The sequence below is a fragment of the Triturus cristatus genome, chromosome 3_1, assembly GCF_964204655.1.
Source record: "Triturus cristatus chromosome 3_1, aTriCri1.1, whole genome shotgun sequence".
Taxonomy (NCBI): domain Eukaryota; kingdom Metazoa; phylum Chordata; class Amphibia; order Caudata; family Salamandridae; genus Triturus; species Triturus cristatus.
In genome coordinates, this window is record NC_140583.1 from 175,083,968 (window position 1) to 175,105,524 (window position 21,557).

General features: G+C 43.9%; 1 protein-coding gene across 1 annotated transcript in view; it reads left to right on the forward strand.

The window, feature by feature from the left end:
- The window catches only part of ANO3 (anoctamin 3), a 1,942,403-nt gene that overhangs the window by 1,152,827 nt on the left and 768,019 nt on the right, over positions 1–21,557 (forward strand). The gene's annotated exons all lie outside the window — the stretch shown is intronic.

Sequence of the window (21,557 nt, forward strand, 5' to 3'; positions counted from 1 at the left end):
TTTTGGGAGATAATTGGGCTTCACTCTTTTGCCCCAGCACTGGCTGTCTGCAGGCCAACTTACAGGAAGATAAGGTCGCCATGTCACCAATCACTGCACTGTGCCTCTGCAGAAGGTTCACCTTGATAAAGCAGTAGCAGATAACCTCTGTATGGTGAGCATCCCCAGGAGTCTAACAGGTTCCTGAAACTCAATCCTGGTCAATGTATCAAACACAAGCAGCTCATTAGAATATACCAGTACATTAACAGCCTAAATTCATCTCGGGTTGTATAGCAGGGGTCATCTTGCAAAAAACAAGACTGATTCACATACTAAACAGTACCCATCATAAGTTACCATTATAAGAAATTGGGTTAATAGTTGCGCATAATGTGATTCCTGCACAAGTAATAGGTCTACAGTTGTCTACTGACTGGGAACCCATTCCCCCGTTGTAGCACTTGACTCTCTCTGGGTAGTGAAGTAGAGCAGTCCAGGGCCTATCTGGGGGAGATGATGTGGGTTATTAATTTCCGTCTGCAGGCATGCAGTATCAGCACTCAATAAATGATTGTCCAGTCAGTGCTTTTTCTTTGAAAAATGGAAAGAACATTTATTACATACACACTTATAAATACTATGCAGTAATTTACCATTATATACATCAGGTAGATGAAAATACATTGATTACATGCTGAAATTACATTTGATCCATAGTGGGGTCATAGCCCCCAGAATCACAATACCCCACACCTTAACCAGGGGAAACATCAAAATATAAGGGAATATCATTTTAAATAAAGCAGGACTGTTGGAAAACTAGGCATTATTTGTGAGGTCTGCACAAACAGTATGTCTACATTTGTCCTTCACTGGGAACCAAACACCCCATTGTAGCGCTTGACTCTCATAGGGCAACGTTGCAGAGCAGTCTAAGGCTTACTCAAGAGAGGTGGTGTGGGCTAGTAATCGCCATTTACAAGTACATAGAAATAACACTCAATAATTGATTGTCCAGTCTATACTTTTCCTTACAAAAAGGAAGAGTATATTTATTACGAACACACTACTCAATACTATGCATCAATTTACAAATATACATAAGCTGTTGGAATTACTTTGTGACTTTGCATAACATTCCAACCCCTCATACGGGGGGGGTCTAGTACCATCACTCCCATGCATGCACATCATCTTGCCCCCAAATGCAGTCAGTTGACCATAAACTGGAGTGAGGACCCTTCCCACTGGCACCATCCCAGTGGCGGCCCAACCCATCATCTCACCAAGCATTTATAATGGGAAGACCTGCTATAGTGACATATAACCCTCGCTGAGCATCTCATACTGACCATACAGTATACATCCTTGAATCACAGTGACAGACAGTCTGGGTTGTTGTTCAACTAACACTGTAGCAAGTATACATGTCTAAGCATCCCTTAGAATGACAGGTACTTATCAGACCTGATAACAGTTATAATGCAATGCAACTAAAGCCCCTAAAAGGCATCACAGTTATATCCACAGGATTGAGCATTAACAACCAGGCACCCTAGCAGGAATGCCTAGCAACATAACCCCAATTAACTTAGCATTTCTCATATCACATGGGATTTCCAGTCTTCAAAAGAAACAACATCATGTAAATGTACAACTTGTGCAATTGCACCTTTTCACCTCTAAGGGGATGTCTCTCCAAGGCATCCCAAGTTCAGACCTTTACACAATGGTGCAGTCCCAAAAACCCACACCCAGCTGCAGAACAAAAGTTCCAACCCAAGGTTGGTGTTGAAGCATGGCTGAGCCCTTGAGGGGTTGTTTCCTTAAAGTCCCCAGAAACTTAGGGGGGATTTTCCTCTCTGGTGCTGGCGAAGTCTGCTTTGCTCCTGCAGCTCCCCCTGCACCTGTCACACCAATGGCAGTGGGCCCCATATTTCTGGGGTAACCCAATGCTGTAAAGGCTCTCCCGCTGCTCCGGGAAGAGCTGCGCTGCCTTGGTTGGTGGCCCCACCCTAATTGCTCCTGCCGAATCCCTGACTGGCCAGCACCCTTGTGAGCTGCCGCGGGAACCTGCGCTTTCAATCTGGTCTGCCCGCTCTTGCTGGCAGACACGAATGCTGCCGCTGGTCAGGCGGGGCTTTGGGGGAGAGCGACTGCACACCCTCTTCCTTCCTCTGGCCGTTAGGGAGTACAACGGCACTCCCCCCTCCTTGCCGCTGGCACCGGGGCCCAGAGCTGGGGGACCCTGGCCCCAAGGAGTTCTTCGCGGGGAGCGCGACGGCGCTCCCCGCCTTTGTCTTCTTCCATCGCATGAGAGTGTGACGGCACTCCTCCCCTCGTCACCGCAGACACCGGGGGCCCAGAGTTGGGAATCCTAGGCCAGAGAGATCTTCACGGGGGCGCGACGGCGCTCACCGGATTCGTCTTTGGTGGGGCCCAGAGTTGGGGGTCCCGGACCCCAGGAACCTCTTTGTGGGAGAGGAGCGACAGCGCTCCCTGACCTCCGTTGTCGGGGCCAGGGTGGGCTCCAGTCACCCCTAGCTTCTGGGGGGCGTATCTCAGCCCCCATGGGACCGAGTTTCTCCATCTTCGCCTCTTCTTTTCCTGGTGGCCAGGCTTAGCCACCTGGAGCACTTTTGACCATACTCCTTGCCTCCAAGAGGATGACTCTACATGGAGCTGTCTTCACTGGCTCTCTGCGCCAGCCTTTCATGTGGCTTTCCTTCTGGGCCTCTCTTCAGCTTGCGCAGAGGCCCAGCCTTCTCCTCACTGGTCCTGGACTCCCTTAAAGGTGCAGTCCAGAGTCCTGGACAGTCAGGGGGGTTCCTCCTTCCAACTGCCCATGTCGCCAGGCTCCTGCACCAGTCTTACTCAGCCAGACCACACCCAAGAGAGAGCTCCTTTTCCTTTTAAAATAATTTTGAGGGGGCTGGCAGGAGAGCACTTCTGCCCTATCCTGCAGTGTCACATCACCTCTCTGCCCCTGCTCCCTCCTTCCTGCACAGACCTCTGGTATACTTAAATATGGCATCGTCCAGGGGTCTCATGCCACATGGTCTTTGAAAAGGTCCCTACCCCCCTTGCTGAATTCATGGCCCAGGCCCGGAGCAGGCCTGGTGCCTGGCACCGGGTGACAGTTGCTGATAGATAACCTGCAGCCTCACCCCCATCTTTCCCTCCTGGAGAGAAGACCTTCCCCCTTGGAATGCTTGCAGTGAAGGGCTAGGCCTCTTATGCTCCAGCTTGGGGAGGAAGGTAATTAATCCATCCTGGCAGGGTCATACCCTGCCAGGCTCTGGTTATGAGTTGAGTCAGAGGAGTATGACATTTTCGGATGACCCATAAGCAGTACAGATATGGCTTTGGACTTAGCAGAATACTTCTTTTTACACAACTTACAGTATACTTTGGTGCATGTCTGGAATGTGTAGGCCATAGGTAAGTGAAACTACCCCATTTGGTCCCTGCCTTCATAGGAGAGTAATGGAGTGTTCATACAGTGTAACAGTAAAGCACACTGACTTTCCTATACATGTGTATCCCCATATTTTAAAGCCTATTCCATGTCACCACCCAATTCTGCATAATTCCTGCCACACCATTCTATATGTACCTGCTCCTGGGCTTCGCACAACAGAAATTTCTCCCACGCAGCCCTTACACGGGTGCACATACGTGTGCTCACATGTCTACATGTAACCAGTCTGGTGTCCCTTACCCTGGCTGCAGTGCAGCAGCCTTCTTTCACAAGGCGGACACAGGTGAAATCCACATACAGTCTGTTTCCACATGTGTTCACTGTGGGGGAGTCCCAGCTCATGAGACTCTCCCACAGTAAAAGCTAGAACATTAGGTGTTTAAAATGCGAAACATCTGGCGGGTCAGATGGTCAGAACCACCTTCTAACAAGGACTATTGGCTTGGTCAAGGGGTCACCACAGCAATACATAAGGCAGGCCTATTAGCCTTTTCAAAGAGTCCTCAAATCAATATATAAATCCAACCTATTGGTGTTGTAAAGGCGTCATCATATTTTGGTAAGTACGTGTCTACCATCAATGCACCCAATAATCACATTTAGATGCAATCAATGAAAACATATGCAGTGCAAAGTTCACCAAGAATCACTGTCAGTATATACATTAAATAAAGCATTGAAAATCCCAGTATCATGTGACAACGTCCTTCTTATACACACTCAGCCCACATGAAATACAACCATAAAACCAGCAACAAATTGCCCCTGCATTCCCAAGTTGTAGAGTAAAATCTCCACCTCTGAAAATGCTTGAATCCTGTTCACAAGGTCCAAAGAGATATAAGAAGAGTTTTCCCTAAAAAGCCTTCTGGAGGTGCTGCTGCACTGCTGCAGCCCCCACACTCACATTTAAAATGGCATTGTTGTTACTCCATGAGGCATCACAGAGCAGGAAGAACTACAGGGCATTATGGGGCCCAAGTGGTATGAATAATAGATGAATAGGTTCTCCTGCTGTAATGTGGCTAGCCTGCTAGTTACCTTTGGTGTTTTACAGTTTTTTTTAGATGAACCTTCTTCAGATATCCAACACTGGGAAGATTTTTTTCCAGGAGGATTTTCTTTTTTTCCTTTCTAAAGTGGGACTTGGAATTTTTTTTTACTTTTTGACTTCCAGAACTTCATGGGAGCAATCATTTTGGTGTATCTGGCGCTGGCCTTATTTCGTTCTGCCTGAAATTGCACCTTGGATCCTGTCTGGTGCCACAATTTACTTACATTGGGTGCTTTATTTTAGAATCTCTTCCACCTAAGTCTTTAAAAATTCCTAGTATAGAATGTTTGTCTTTTTGGTGACATTATGCTTATTACATTTATCTCTCCTAGGTATTGTGTTTGGATTTTATGTTTGTGTTTCACTGTTTTGGTGCTTCTATATGCTTTCTATTAGCCTGTCTGCTCTGTGCCATAGCTTTAAGGGGTTAAGCTTGGTTTTAAATTGCTGAAACCTTCGACTGGACCAAATAAATTAGTGACTTGTGGTGGTCCATCCCAACTACTAATTCACTTCCCTACACAAAGTATTTGCCTCATGTGCATGGGACCATACCCCCATGCAAATAAATGAATGCCCTTTCAGGCTCTTATTGACTTTACGTGTGCACGGGCGCTAACTGTATTACAGAGGAAGCCACGCTAGTGTCTGCAGCCCCATATGTAATACTAAAGTGCTTTGGGGGTGCAGAAAGCAGGTACACATGCCCATTGTGCCCAGGAGTACTTTACATTACAATGGCCATAGTGACCAAATAAATCTCTAGAGCCTGAGCTCAGATGGTTGGTGTTGATGCTATCCTTCTGAGTCCCACAAATTCCCCAGGGTTGGTTTGGATCAATTTTACAATTCAACCAGTATGGATTTATGCTGTATTGACCATTCACTTTGCTCTATGAAGTCCTAAAATTGTTAATGGCATTCCCAACCAGCATTGATCATATATGGAAACGGATTGTCATAGGAGACAGTGAGAGGATGACTGTTTGTCTTAGACAGATCTAGGCTTACGATAATGGTACAAGTATAGGTTGATTGAATGACTATCAGGATTTCTAAAGTGTGCAGCTACTCAAAAGAGTGCCCCAGCATTGAAACTGAAAGTGAGAAAACAGAGGCTGAAAGCGATGGAGGGTGAAAAGCCATGTCTTGAGTTGTTTTCTGGAAGGTCTCTTATTAGCAATATGACGTAGTCCAAGAGGAGGTCTGTTCTACGCTTGAGGGCCCAGCAGAGAAAAGGAATTGACTCCTTTTTTGTCAGCCTCACTCACTGAAATTTAGCCAAATGGCCCTGGGAGGAACGAAGAGTTCTAATGGGAGTGTCGAAGGGAACCCTCGAAGTCAGTTAATCAGGGTCAGAGTGGTTCAGCGCTCGGTGGATGAGGGCTAGAGTCTTAAACAAAATCCTTTTATCAACAGGGAGCCAGTGCAGGTTGTTCAGGTGTAACAAGACCGAAGGTCATCTAGGTTGGTTAAGAACCAGATGGGCCACTGCGTTCTGAACCGCGCGCAGTTTCCTCATTCGATATTGTTGAAGGCCTGCATACAAGGCGTTGGTGTAATCCATCCTGGATACAATCAAGGCAAGGATCACAGTTTTCCACACAGGCAAGGAGAGGAACTGTAAAAAATGTTGATAGTTTGCAGAAAGCCAAAGCATGTGTCAAGTACTGTGTTGACTTGGCAATGTAGTGTCAGCTGTTTATCGAACTTGACTCCCTGATTTTTTACTACATCAGCTTGCTGGTTGGGTAGGAGTGCCCCATCTAGCCAATGGGTTGCAGGTTGAGGTAGCAATTGAAGCCATAACCAAGAACCTCTGTCTTGTCCGTGTTACATTTAAGCTTGTTAATACTCATCCAGTAGAACACCACTGATAGGCAGGGCTTAATAGTGTCATGGGTCATAGGCTCACCCTTCTTGAAAGAAAAAAGCAGATTAGTGTCATTGGCATACAAAATTATCTTATCCCCAAAAGACTTGACCAAAACTGCTAAAGGTGTCAAAAAGATTTAAAACAAGGTTGGGCCAAACCTTGGGGCACTCCAACCTAGACATTGCTGTTGCAGGACAAAAAAGATGGCAACCAAATATCTCCTGATATCTCTCTTCAAGAAAGAATTTTAGCCACTTCAGCGCTGAGCTCCTGATGCCTATGTCAAATAGACGGGCAAGTAGCCTGGAGTGCTGGACGATTGAATGTGGCGGAAAGTTCAAGCAGTACCAGGACTGCCTTTCCTGTTGCATCTAAAGTGCATTTTATCGCATGGTTTAGAAAAGGACTATAATGACTGGTAAGCTTGAATTGTATCGGATTTGGTGGGGGAGCTTGGTGAAACTTGCTATTAACAGGTTGCCTGTGATGTATGATTTAAGAGAATTTTGGAGGAGAAAATCATTAATTCCATGATTCTGAAGATCTGGAAGTTTGAAGGTGGCAGTATCGTTTCATAGGAGTGTTGATGGTTATATAGATCCTATGTTTAATTTGCTTGTAGGTTTCCTGGCATAACTGAATGCTTTTAAATGTTCTGGCTCAGATTGTTTAGGGCAGTTTACAACAGTGATTAGGTATAGAACAGATGAATGCAAAATAAAAGGTTGTTTTACATTGAGCCTGAGATTCATGGATCTGCAACAGCACTACAAATAAGATTCCAGAGCAACCGAAGACAAATAGACATCTATTCTTTGAAATTATAATTCAATTTTTTTCAGGTTAGGGCAGATTATTGAAATAAAAATACAATCAGGATGACCTCTGTGTTTAGGCAGATTGTGCCATATGAAAACATTTGGCCTTTAGGAAGCAGGTTGGTCCCACTAGCGCTATGGAGCTTTGCTGATTTCATGCTGAAAATTATCGAAGTTCCAATGAAGAATCGGGCTTAATCATTTTTTTGGGTGGTGCGGGGATCTTTGCGTGACATGAAGCTGAAATCCAATCCGACGCTGTGTTGGATATTTTTTATGGTGTGTACCGCTGAAACTCTGGTGCCCTTGGGGAAAAGTTTTCACAAGTTTGCAAACATTCATCCTGTGTCCACACAACCACAGGAGGGCACTTCTAAGGCCCCACAGAGGAGACATTTAGAGACTCTCAGCATGTCAGAGAGAGGCCAACACCAGGGTCAACACCAGGGTCAAGTCCAGGTCCCCACCCACCTACGGCTGACCCAGGAACTGCTCACCTTCAGAAGACATCTCAAGACCTGGCTCTTCGAGCAGTAGCAGTTCCCCCCTCCCTTCAGTGCCTTGAGACCCTCATGGGTAAGTAGTGTGGTTTACAAATTCCTTGATTGATTGATTGATTGATTGATTGATTGACTGGTCAGCTGAGCAGTTCAGCCAACGTACACTTGGAGTTCTTTGTTCTGGGTACAAGTAGGAGCAGGTTTAGCTCTCCAGGTCTCCTCACAGATCTCATACAGTACTTTATTTCCTTGTGTTGTTCCAAAGGTCTTGAGAGTATTCTGAAGATGTCGAGGATGGTACCTTGTGGTGCCACATTTATGCCCATCACCTATCATCCTAACTGAGGGAGGAAAGGTTCCCTGGTGGAAACTTTTACAGCAGTTCTGTTTGTCCTACTGTAAACAATTGCACAGTTCACCCTATTCATCCATCTAAATACAAGATAATGAAACCCTTGTGCGCTTGTGCAGACCCTTTGTGGTCAATTAAAAACTGATCCTGAGGGTAGTTATCCGTTCACTAGATTTGGTGTCTGTCTGAGTTTGATGACCAAATCTTGGCCTTTCCAGGTGTCACCTGTTATTTCCTTGTGACAGGACAGACCCCTTTGAAGGTATTTAAGTTCCTGGGTGCAAACAAAGACAGAACCCCTTAATGTTATATGCTGCCAGGTGGTGTTGCTCAACCTTGCCTAGTGCACACATAGGTAAACCATGCTTTTTGGATTGTTTTTAATCACAGTTTAGTCTGCATTCTTAAGACTACATTATGCACCCTAGTGTCATGAATAGATTGCATCATTTGATTTCAATGCCTTCAGTTGCTTGACATTCCAGCTGGACTTTTTCTATTAAAACCTACATTATTCTGAAAGTACTTAATGAAGTAGTTTATCACCAAAGGAATAAACTGGAATGAGAGCAAATCATGGTTCTCTGATACCCTTTTAACTTTCAGTATGTTTAGGTGGTTGATTTGGTACCGTGGTATGGCTTAAGGCTGGGTTCGTTAATCTAATCTACAGCCATTTTCAATGTTGCAATGTTATTAGGGGTGGGAAATGTTCCATTTCGCCTGCTGAATTTTGACCACTCTGCATTACTCTTTAACACCAATCGCCGCTTTGCAGTACATTTCTCTCATAGGGCTCCAGAAAAAGTGAGCAAGCGAGTGAGATAAGGCACCCCCAAGCATGATTTTTTACCGTGGCCAGTCACCGCTGTTCGCGAGCAGTCACTGTCAGGGGGCTGCCTTTCCAGTTGATTTGTTGCCTGTCAAGTAGATTTTCTACTGAAGTGGCAGCAAAATCATCTTAAATGGCTGCGCACACTTGCATAACGCATATTGCCGGTCGCAATGATTTTCAGCACTGCTCGGGCTACCGGCACTAAATTGCAGTGCGAGCTGCATATTTTCCACGTGCTGGTGAAATTCCACTGAATCTCGCTGAGTTTTTCTGTGACCCCTCAGAATTTCACAGAGTGAAACTCCACAAGTTCCGCCCACCCCTAAATGTCATTTGGCCTTTCATGTGTTATTTCTTTAATTTCTCTAACAATGTTTCCAAGTACGCTAGTTTCAGATGATATTTTATCATGGTTTTCCCCATTGCTTCTAATTTGATATTTGTTTTCCTCTCTTTATGGTTCCCAACCCTATAAATACCTAGGAATATTCATTTTAGGTGATTCATCATTCACATTTAAATCTATTTAAATGTTGTTTCATATGGTACAGTGTTGCAGTTTTGAGCTGTTTGTAATGATCTTGTTTCTTGATTGTGGGCCTCCAGCAGTCAGTTACTCACTGGTTTGATTTGCACTCTTAGGTTACATTTACATATATACACAATCTATTGCAGTAATTCTTTGTGGCAAGTTGACTATTTCTGGCTTTGATAAAACCCCCTTTATTTTTTTTTTTTAAATGAATAATTTTATTGATAATGTAACAGTTGTCACTTGCACGTTCACTGCAATATACATTCTTTTACATGTTGGAATTTAACATTATTATATACAATAATACAGTCAGACATTACAATTCAGTGGCCCCTCTCTTCGACATTTCTAGTTCCACTGTCTGCAAGATGCATAGTTCCTTCCGATATGCATTCCAGGCACCCCATTTTTTGTCCCATTTTTTGGGACAGCCTCTAGATTTGTAGACCTCCTTTTCGACTACCATGCATCTGTCCGCTTCCGCCACCAATCCCATAAGTAAAGGCCAGTCCACAGCCCACCGTTAAATAGCAATGGCTCTTTTAACCAACGTGTACCCAAGGGTAGTGAACTGCTGTTCTGTGTCCGTGAGATCGGTTGCCTCCCAAAAGTTCAGTATCCCCAATGAGGGTGTCAAAGGGAGTTGTTTCCCCAGCACATCTTGCAGCTTGGCCGTAGCCCTGTCTGATATGTGACGAATCAAGGAGCAGTCCCATATCATATGATAAAATGTGGCTATCTGGTTACAGCCGTGCAGACAAAGTGCCTCCTGTCTCGTCCCTATCTTAGCCAGGGTCACCCCTGTGAGGTATGTCCGATGTAAAACCTTCAGTTGGATAAGTCGAAAGCGGTGGTTTTTAGCTGCCTCTCTCGGGGACATCAGTGCGGTTTGCCAGTCCTCATCCTCAATGTTTCCCAAGTCTCCCTGCCATTTATCCCGAAGAGTGAGGAAGGGGCTGGCAATTATTGCATACTTAAGGTATGTAAGGTAAATGGCCATGGTCAGGAGAGGTTCTGACAAGAGTCAGTCCTCAGGGAGGGCGGTGTCCGGTATAGTTGTTAGATTTACGGGGGCCGTAGAAAGCGCGAGGCGAATTTGTAAATATCGAAAAACCTCCTTAGGTGCCAGCTCTTATTTAACATGTAAATCTTTAAAGGCAAGTATCTTCCTCTTTTGTATGAGATCTCCAATATTGGAGATTCCTATTGTGTCCCAGCCTGCTAGCATAGTAGACCGAGCTGCTGAGAGGACCATAAAGGCGTTGCTTTTGTCAATTTTCCCTTCCAGCCCAGGTGTTTGGTAGCTCAATGCCAAATGGAGGTCGTATGGGCCATTGGACCTAGGTATCTCCCCTAGCGGGGTCTGGTGTATAGGGCTCTCAGATATCCATCCCGTCCTGTCTGAGACCGCTCTAGTTGGTATGCCGAGTTCGTTGGAGGACTCTACAGCCAGTGATTGAGCGCCACCAACTGTGATTCCCAATAATAGAGACGTAAATCAGGAAGTGCAAAACCCCCTGTCATACCACCCCTTTGTTAATTTGGATAGGGCAATTCTCTGTGTCCTACCGTCCCACAGGAGCGTACGAATCTCCTCCTCCACGCTGTTAAAGTATGAGTCAGGGACCAAATATGGGCAGTTTTGGAGTAGGTAGAGGAACCGTGGTAGTGCTAACATTTTAAATAGGGCCGCTCAACCTAGTAATGAGAGTGGAAGTGACCTCCAGTGTTTAACATCCTCTTTGAATCTATGTAGTGGGACTACAACATTTTTGACATAAAACTTTTTGGGGTATGATGTGATGAATATCCCCAGATAGCGGAAACCTTCCCTTGTCACTTCGATATTACACCCTCTGGGTAGCCTAGGATTAGGGCCATGGAGAACGAAAAGCACCAATTTCGCCCAATTAATGGCATAGCTGGAGTACTTGCCAAAGTTTGTGAAGATGTTTAATAGACTGTGGATCGAGGCGTAGGGAGAGGCCAGATAAATCAGGATATCATTAGCATATAATGATATTCTGTCCTCGATATCTGCCTCCCATTTGAGGCCCCTGAGAGTTACATCCCGGCTCACCCACGACGCCAGGGGTTCTAAAACAAGGGCGAAGAGCAGGGGGGACAGGGGGCAAACCTGTCTGGTCCCCCTGCGTAATGCGAACACCCTCAACGTCCGATTATTCACCTGCACCTGACCGCGGAGCTCGGGGTAGAGCAGCCGAACCCAGGCGATAAACCTGGGGCCAAAACCAAAGCGAGCGAGTACTTAAAAAAGATAGGGCCATTCTACTGAATCGAATGCCATAGAGGCATCCAAGGACAATATCACCGCGTCTTCCTCAACATATTGCTGTCGTGTTAAAACATTATGTACTCGACAGATGTTGAGTGCTGTATTTCGTCTAGGTACAAAACCGGAGTGGTCTGCATGGACAAGGGAGGGTAGGACAGCATTCAAGCGTGTCGCTAACAGTTTCACCAAGACCTTGGCTTCCATGTTTATTAAGGAGATCGGCCTATACGAGCCACAGCAATCTGCTGGTTTCCCAGGCTTGTGAATCACCACTATAGATGTCAACCTTTGATCTACCGGTAGAATGCCCTTGATAAGGCTTTCAGTATACATGCGGTTTAGGTGGGGTGCTATCTTCAATGCCACTGATTTGAGGAATTCTATCGGAATCCTATTGGGACCCATTGCTTTCCCTGGTTGGACGCTAAAAATAGCTTTACAGATTTCATCATCGGTGATGTCGGCTTTTAAATCAGCCCTATCTGTTTCAGACAATGAGGGCAAGGCAATGTCTACCAGTAGTTGTCAGAAGTCCTCCGACGGATAAATAGCGGAGGGCATGTACACCCCTTCCAGGTAGGTCGCAAACACTTCCGCGATTTCTTGGGGACCAGTGACGAGCGCACCCGTGTCAGTGGATAGCTCAGGCACCCATCTTTTTCCTTGCTCTCTACGCTCCAGCTAGGCCAACATATTACCTGCTCTCTCCCCCATCTCGTACACTCTATGTCGCGTGGAGAGCAGCCGTGCCCTTGGTTTTTCTTGTGCTAGGGCCTTATACTCAAGGCGTTTGACCGCTAGAAGGTGCATCGTGGCCTTAGTGAGCGAGGCGTTATGCTTTGTCTCTAGCCGCTGGAGATCATTTTCCACTTCTTGGATATGTCTATTATGGCGATGGAAATAGCCCATTTTCAGCGCTAGGGCATGGCCCTTCAGGACCGCTTTGTAAGCCTCCCAGATAGTCTGTGCCGAGTCCACTGATCCCAGATTTTCGGCAAAATAGTGGTCAGTCTGCTCAGCCAGGTGTTCTTTTATGTCAGGGATCTTTAGAACAAAAAATCAAAAAGAGAGTGGACCACTTGTCCTGTATAGCCAGGGTCTTTTCTCTGTTAGTTCCTTCATAAAAGAACCCTCATAACTATACACAGGTACAAAAGGCGGCATGAACTGAATTACCGCTTATGTGTATTAGTGCAGCATCATCATTGGGTCTTTTTTAAATGTACGCTGCCCTGCACCTGGAGGAAGACCTTCTGGTTCAACAGTAGTATCCAGACATGAAAAACAAAGGAGGGGAATGTGAGAGGGTTCGTATCTAGTGAGCTAAAATCTCTTGGTCATTGTTTCCATAATAACTTTATTCTTGAAAGCTTGATCAGAGAATTAAAAGAAAGAAGTGCGGGGTGAGACGGAGTTACTGGTCTGCCGTACTTTTCATGATGTAGGGGTCAACATGTTTCAGCCTTCTGCAAAGGTCTAAAGGCTTTCATCAGGACCAATATTTGTAGGAAGGCGCTTTGTCGCTCCTAAAGTGAAAAAACTTATCACTTGTTCTGTGTGAAGGGGTCAGATCAATAGTATCTGTACCTGGAAAAGGTAGAAAAAGTTACATTCACTAAATTTTCTTAATTCGAGACCATGAAATGCTATTTCATGAGATCATCTGGGGCAACTACTTGTATGGGGGAGGTAAGTGAAGGAGAAGATAATCTTAAGCAAAAAGGGGAATACCAGGGGCGGTTACGTGAGGTTAAGGGATGCTTGTCTTAGCGAGGTGAAGTTGAAGAGTCATTGTGAGAGTTTTCACTAGTTCGAATTAGTAAATGGAAACACATAGTGGGTACAGAATACAGAGCGCTGTGAATAATGTCATTCATGGTGTGCACAAGGTTCTACGACAGACTTTTGTGTCATCATCAATATGGAATTTGCGAGTCGCTAGAGATGCCGCTTTTGAAGACATAGGTAATATGAGCTTAGTCGCATCTTTCATTAATTAAGTCACTAGTGTTTCAAGACATGTTACGATAATGTGTCAAAGCTTGTTTATCTTAGACAGAATTATTAGCATTCATTCGAAGGTGCCCGGGGGCAGGTTGAGAATTCATTGCTATGGTTAAATGAAAAAGACAAATGAGGTAAATTAGAAAGGTCTTACTTCAGTTTGGACGTTGTTCCAAACAACGGCGGCCATCGGAGCTTACCGATTCTCGCACGTTCGTTGTCTGCTTCTGCCTCTTCCCGCGGTGCATCCAACCAGATTCGTCCGTGTAGGCTTACCGTTAAGAGGTGCAACGGTGATAGAGGTTAAAGAAAGACTCTGTGTTGCACGGTAAAGATTGGCAAGTTGTCGTGGTTGGCAAAGTGCAATCGTGTTTTTGATCTCTCAAAGATTTTACTTTATGGGATGTGAATACGTTAATCTATTGAAGACATTACTGTTAGGGATGTAAATTTATACATAGTTATTTTACAATGATATTTTGTTAATATGTGATGTTCCCTGGGGAAACAAACGGAGCTAGAATATGATACTCTAATCGAGATGTGGAGAAGCTATGACACCCTCGTAGGTCTGAGATCAGATGATGGGATAAGCATTTGTTATGTGTAATTCGCGTACTTTGATTAATCAGAAGGATTAAGGTTAATCAAGTGCTTCGATCTTGTTTGTTTCATCTTTGATCTATTGTTCATGTTATGACAGACTTATGAGGCCAAAGTGTACCAAGGGATATTATCGTTGAGGCCTTGTTTGTCTGTGGACAGACGGTCAATCCAACGTTGTTCTTTTTCATACAGAGTACGTTCAGCATTATAGTTAACGGTTCTCAGACTCTCTAGGACAACCCACTTTAGGTCACTGGTGGCATGGTTGTTCTCTATGAAGTGTCTGCTCATTTTGGTTGTCGCTCTTTTACAGTTCACATTGCTTTTATGTTCTGTGATCCTTAGTTTTACTTTTCGGCAGGTCATTCCAATATATTTAAGGTCACAGGGGCAGGTGATCATGTAAATTACATGGGTGGTATTGCAATTAGTATGCTGTCGAAGTGTCCACGTCAGATTAGGAAGAAGTTGGATGGTTTTGGTCACTTTTGTCAAATTGCAAACTGAGCACGTCCCACAAGGGTAGTGTCCTGTGATCGGTTCAAGGTTCCATGTTGCTGTTATAGTTTCTGTAGTTGTTTGCTGAGCTGGTCTAGTATGTACTAGAAGATCTTTTATGTTCCTCGTCCTTTTGTTCGCAAACCTTGGTTTAGGCCATTGTAATGTATCAGAAGTTAAGATTCTCCAGTTTTTATTCACAATCTTTTTCACTGTGTTGGACACGGTGTTATATGTGGTAACACACGTTAGAAGATCCTCTGGTTCTGCCCGTGTGGACATCTGTAGAAGATTTTCTCTTGGTTGATACAGTGCTCTTTTTTGGCACTTCCTGATGATTTTCACTGGGTAGTCTCTTTTGATTAGTTTTTCGCCCAATTCTTTGGCCTGAGTTTTGTAAGTTTGGAGATTGCTACAGTTCCTCTTCAGTCTGAGAAACTGGCTGAATGGTAGATTGTCTCTGAGAGGGCATGGGTGAAAGCTATTGTAAGACAGCAAGCTGTTCTTTGCTGTTGGTTTATGATACGTCTTCGTCTGAAGGAGGTTGTTCTCTGAATAGATAGTGACGTCAAGGAAGTCAAGTTTGTGTCTATCGAAAGTGCAGGTAAATTTTAAGCACTCATCTCTGGAGTTAATCCATCCAAGAAAAATCTCTAGGGTCTCAGCAGTGTCCTCCCAAATCATTATGATGTCATCTATGTAACGCTTCCAGAATTTTACTTTGGCCAGGTATGGATTGACGGGATTGTGAATGTATTTTTGCTCAAAATCACTGACATACAGACCCGCCACACTGGGAGCAAAGGTGCTGCCCATAGATGTACCGTGGCGTTGTCTGTAGAGAGTACCCTCGTATTCAAAAAAGTTCTCGGTCAGGGCCAATTTGCAACACTATAGTACGAAGTGTCTCGGTGTTGAATGAGTCCAAGGTTCCGAGAACAACACGTTTTCTAGGGTGTCTAGGGTCTTCTGTTGTGGGAGACTGGTGTATAGACTTTCTACATCCAGTCCCACCAGATTCATAGTGTTCTCATTGTATATCTGGTTGTCCAGTTGATTGAGGAGGTCACGTGTGTCCTTCAGGTACGTAGGTGTGCGTTGTACAAGGGGTTTGAGGAAATGGTCGGCAAACTGTGATAGAGGTTCCAAAACCGACCCAATTCCTGAGACAATTGGTCGTCCTGGTGGTGGAGATCTATTCTTGTGTGTTTTTGGCAGAGAATAGAAATATGGTATTCTGGGTGATTTGGTTATTAGGAAGTCTGCTTCGTGTTTTGATATCCACTGATTGGTCTGTGCTTCTTCTATCATGGAATTTATGATGCTTTGTAGTCTCTTGGTTGGATCATTGATAATTCTTTCATAGAATTTGTGGTCTGATAGGAGGTTTTGACATTGGGTGTCATATCCTGATTTATTCAAGAGGACGATTCCTCCCCCTTTGTCAGCAGGTTTGACAATTATGTTTTCATTACTGCTTAGTTCTTTTATTGCTAGTCTTTCACGTTTTGTGATGTTTACAAATGGTTTTTTGGATGAGGGTTTGATGTTGTCCACTTCTTTGAGAATAGCTTGTTCGAAGGCTAGTACTTCTATAGGTACCAGGTGGTTGGGTGGACAGAAGGTCGATTTTGGTCTGAGACTGGTATCACTTGTCGGTGCATCATTCTGTTTGTTTTTGAAGAAAGCTTTCAATTTGATTTTTCTACAGAATTCTGATAACTCACACTTGATTTTGAAAATATCTAAAGGAGGTGTGGGAACAAACCCTAGTCCTTTGTTTAATATTTCTTCTTGATCTTGAGTAATCGTGGTGTCAGTTAGATTTATCACCAGGGATTCGTGTTGCTGGGGCCTGGTTGGTCTCTGGACATGCTCCTGGTGTATATCTGTCTCTCTTGGTCGTTCCAGGATACCTCTTTTTTTCTTCCTCGTTGGGTGAACCGACCTCTCCCTAAAAAAGGGGGACGTTGGGTGTTCATCATAGGGCCCATCATCTGTGGTCCTGGTAAATACGGGTTCATCCATCCCTGGAAATTGGGTGCAAATGGTTGATATAGTTGTTGTGGTTGGTCGTAAAACTGTGGTGTAGACCAATTAGCGCCTCGTCGTCGTTGATTTCGTCTGTATCGACCTCTTCCTCGTCTGGGGTAAGAGCCTTCATCGCTGCTCCAATCCGAGTTATTGCTGGATATTTCGCCAGTGGAGTCATCATCATATTGGTCAGGTATTGTGTAGTCTTCTCTGGAGTAAGGGTGCATCTTCTCAACTGAGAATTTCTTGAGATCCTTACTCAGTTTTTGTATTTTATTCTGAGTGATGTACATCTTGGTCTCATTCATTTCTCTGTTGATCTCCTCCAGTCTTTTTTTATATATTGTGAGTTGAACCGTTGTCTTCAATCTGGCTTCACTTGTTTGGATTTTGATTGTTAGAGCTTCTACTAACCTGGTGGCTGTTTTTATAATCAGGACTAGATAATCTCTGGTACATTTCCATGAGATGGAAGACCAGTCTTTCCTGAATAGCATGTCTTTCAGGAAGATCCGTGGGGCATTCTGTATCCATAGTCCTTTTGGTGCCGCATTTGCACGCAAGTATTCCTTCATTATAATGCCATGAATGGCAGTTCGTACCTGGTCTTTTTTCATCTCGGTCAATTCATCCCATTCACTAGTTTGGGTCAATGTTTGAGCTAGGTCTTTGTCTTGTAGTAAAGACGATTCGCTAAGAATCGCATTCACCTCATCCTCAGAATAACTCAATCCCTGGTTCTCCGCCATGTTGCCAGTTTTTGAAAAAATGGTGGTCCTGCACTACTCTGTGTCGGGGACCAATCTTTGTGATATAATACTGTGTAGGGGTATTTTTCTACCACCACAAATGGAGACTCAACCTTATTTTCGGTGGTCAGTCCAATTTTCAGAAGAGTTTCCCGCAGCTGCACGCTGCTTAATTACAAATAATCAAAGGAGAGGGAAAAAGAAGCTGTGGTCCATTCGGCTTCCTATATTCAATACAAAAAATCAAAAAGAGAGTGGACCACTTGTCCTGTATAGCCAGGGTCTTTTCTCTGTTAGTTCCTTCATAAAAGAACCCTCATAACTATACACAGGTACAAAAGGCGGCATGAACTGAATTACCGCTTATGTGTATTAGTGCAGCATCATCATTGGGTCTTTTTTAAATGTACGCTACCCTCCACCTGGAGGAAGACCTTCTGGTTCAACAGTAGTATCCAGACATGAAAAACAAAGGAGGGGAATGTGAGAGGGTTCGTATCTAGTGAGCTAAAATCTCTTGGTCATTGTTTCCATAGTAACTTTATTCTTGAAAGCTTGATCAGAGAATTAAAAGAAAGAAGTGCGGGGTGAGACGGAGTTACTGGTCTGCCGTACTTTTCATGATGTAGGGGTCAACATGTTTCAGCCTTCTGCAAAGGTCTAAAGGCTTTCATCAGGACCGATATTTGTAGGAAGGCGCTTTGTCGCTCCTAAAGTGAAAAAACTGATCACTTGTTCTGTGTGAAGGGGTCAGATCAATAGTATCTGTACCTGGAAAAGGTAGAAAAAGTTACATTCACTAAATTTTCTTAATTCGAGACCATGAAATGCTATTTCATGAGATCATCTGGGGCAACTACTTGTATGGGGGAGGTAAGTGAAGGAGAAGATAATCTTAAGCAAAAAGGGGAATACCAGGGGCGGTTACGTGAGGTTAAGGGATGCTTGTCTTAGCGAGGTGAAGTTGAAGAGTCATTGTGAGAGTTTTCACTAGTTCGAATTAGTAAATGGAAACACATAGTGGGTACAGAATACAGAGCGCTGTGAATAATGTCATTCATGGTGTGCACAAGGTTCTACGACAGACTTTTGTGTCATCATCAATATGGAATTTGCGAGTCGCTAGAGATGCCGCTTTTGAAGACATAGGTAATTTGAGCTTAGTCGCATCTTTCATTAATTAAGTCACTAGTGTTTCAAGACATGTTACGATAATGTGTCAAAGCTTGTTTACCTTAGACAGAATTATTAGCATTCATTCGAAGGTGCCCGGGGGCAGGTTGAGAATTCATTGCTATGGTTAAATGAAAAAGACAAATGAGGTAAATTAGAAAGGTCTTACTTCAGTTTGGACGTTGTTCCAAACAACGGCGGCCATCGGAGCTTACCGATTCTCGCACGTTTGTTGTCTGCTTCTGCCTCTTCCCGCGGTGCATCCAACCAGATTCGTCCGTGTAGGCTTACCGTTAAGAGGTGCAACGGTGATAGAGGTTAAAGAAAGACTCTGTGTTGCACGGTAAAGATTGGCAATTTGTCGTGGTTGGCAAAGTGCAATCGTGTTTTTGATCTCTCAAAGATTTTACTTTATGACACAGACAAACAAGGCCTCAACGATAATATCCCTTGGTACACTTTGGCCTCATAAGTCTGTCATAACATGAACAATAGATCAAAGATGAAACAAACAAGATCGAAGCACTTGATTAACCTTAATCCTTCTGATTAATCAAAGTACGCGAATTACACATAACAAATGCTTATCCCATCATCTGATCTCAGACCTACGAGGGTGTCATAGCTTCTCCACATCTCGATTAGAGTATCATATTCTAGCTCTGTTTGTTTCCCCAGGGAACATCACATATTAACAAAATATCATTGTAAAATAACTATGTATAAATTTACATCCCTAACAGTAATGTCTTCAATAGATTAACGTATTCACATCCCATAAAGTAAAATCTTTGAGAGATCAAAAACACGATTGCACTTTGCCAACCACGACAACTTGCCAATCTTTACCGTGCAACACAGAGTCTTTCTTTAACCTCTATCACCGTTGCACCTCTTAACGGTAAGCCTACACGGACGAATCTGGTTGGATGCACCGCGGGAAGAGGCAGAAGCAGACAACGAACGTGCGAGAATCGGTAAGCTCCGATGGCCGCCGTTGTTTGGAACAACGTCCAAACTGAAGTAAGACCTTTCTAATTTACCTCATTTGTCTTTTTCATTTAACCATAGCAATGAATTCTCAACCTGCCCCCGGGCACCTTCGAATGAATGCTAATAATTCTGTCTAAGGTAAACAAGCTTTGACACATTATCGTAACATGTCTTGAAACACTAGTGACTTAATTAATGAAAGATGCGACTAAGCTCATATTACCTATGTCTTCAAAAGCGGCATCTCTAGCGACTCGCAAATTCCATATTGATGATGACACAAAAGTCTGTCGTAGAACCTTGTGCACACCATGAATGACATTATTCACAGCGCTCTGTATTCTGTACCCACTATGTGTTTCCATTTACTAATTCGAACTAGTGAAAACTCTCACAATGACTCTTCAACTTCACCTCGCTAAGACAAGCATCCCTTAACCTCACGTAACCGCCCCTGGTATTCCCCTTTTTGCTTAAGATTATCTTCTCCTTCACTTACCTCCCCCATACAAGTAGTTGCCCCAGATGATCTCATGAAATAGCATTTCATGGTCTCGAATTAAGAAAATTTAGTGAATGTAACTTTTTCTACCTTTTCCAGGTACAGATACTATTGATCTGACCCCTTCACACAGAACAAGTGATACGTTTTTTCACTTTAGGAGCGACAAAGCGCCTTCCTACAAATATCGGTCCTGATGAAAGCCTTTAGACCTTTGCAGAAGGCTGAAACATGTTGACCCCTACATCATGAAAAGTACGGCAGACCAGTAACTCCGTCTCACCCCGCACTTCTTTCCTTTAATTCTCTGATCAAGCTTTCAAGAATAAAGTTACTATGGAAACAATGACCAAGAGATTTTAGCTCACTAGATACGAACCCTCTCACATTCCCCTCCTTTGTTTTTCATGTCTGGATACTACTGTTGAACCAGAAGGTCTTCCTCCAGGTGGAGGGCAGCGTACATTTAAAAAAGACCCAATGATGATGCTGCACTAATACACATAAGCGGTAATTCAGTTCATGCTGCCTTTTGTACCTGTGTATAGTTATGAGGGTTCTTTTATGAAGGAACTAACAGAGAAAAGACCCTGGCTATACAGGACAAGTGGTCCACTCTCTTTTTGATTTTTTGTATTGAATATAGGAAGCCTCATGGACCACAGCTTCTTTTTCCCTCTCCTTTGATGATTTGTAATTAAGCAGCGTGCAGCTGCGGGAAACTCTTCTGAAAATTGGACTGACCACCGAAAATAAGGTTGAGTCTCCATTTGTGGTGGTAGAAAAATACCCCTACACAGTATTATATCACAAAGAACGGTCCCCGACACAGAGTAGTGCAGGACCACCATTTTTTCAAAAACTGGCAACATGGCGGAGAACCAGGGATTGAGTTATTCTGAGGATGAGGTGAATGCGATTCTTAGCGAATCGTCTTTACTACAAGACAAAGACCTAGCTCAAACATTGACCCAAACTAGTGAATGGGATGAATTGACCGAGATGAAAAAAGACCAGGTACGAACTGCCATTCATGGCATTATAATGAAGGAATACTTGCGTGCAAATGCGGCACCAAAAGGACTATGGATACAGAATGCCCCACGGATCTTCCTGAAAGACATGCTATTCAGGAAAGACTGGTCTTCCATCTCATGGAAATGTACCAGAGATTATCTAGTCCTGATTATAAAAACAGCCACCAGGTTAGTAGAAGCTCTAACAATCAAAATCCAAACAAGTGAAGCCAGATTGAAGACAACGGTTCAA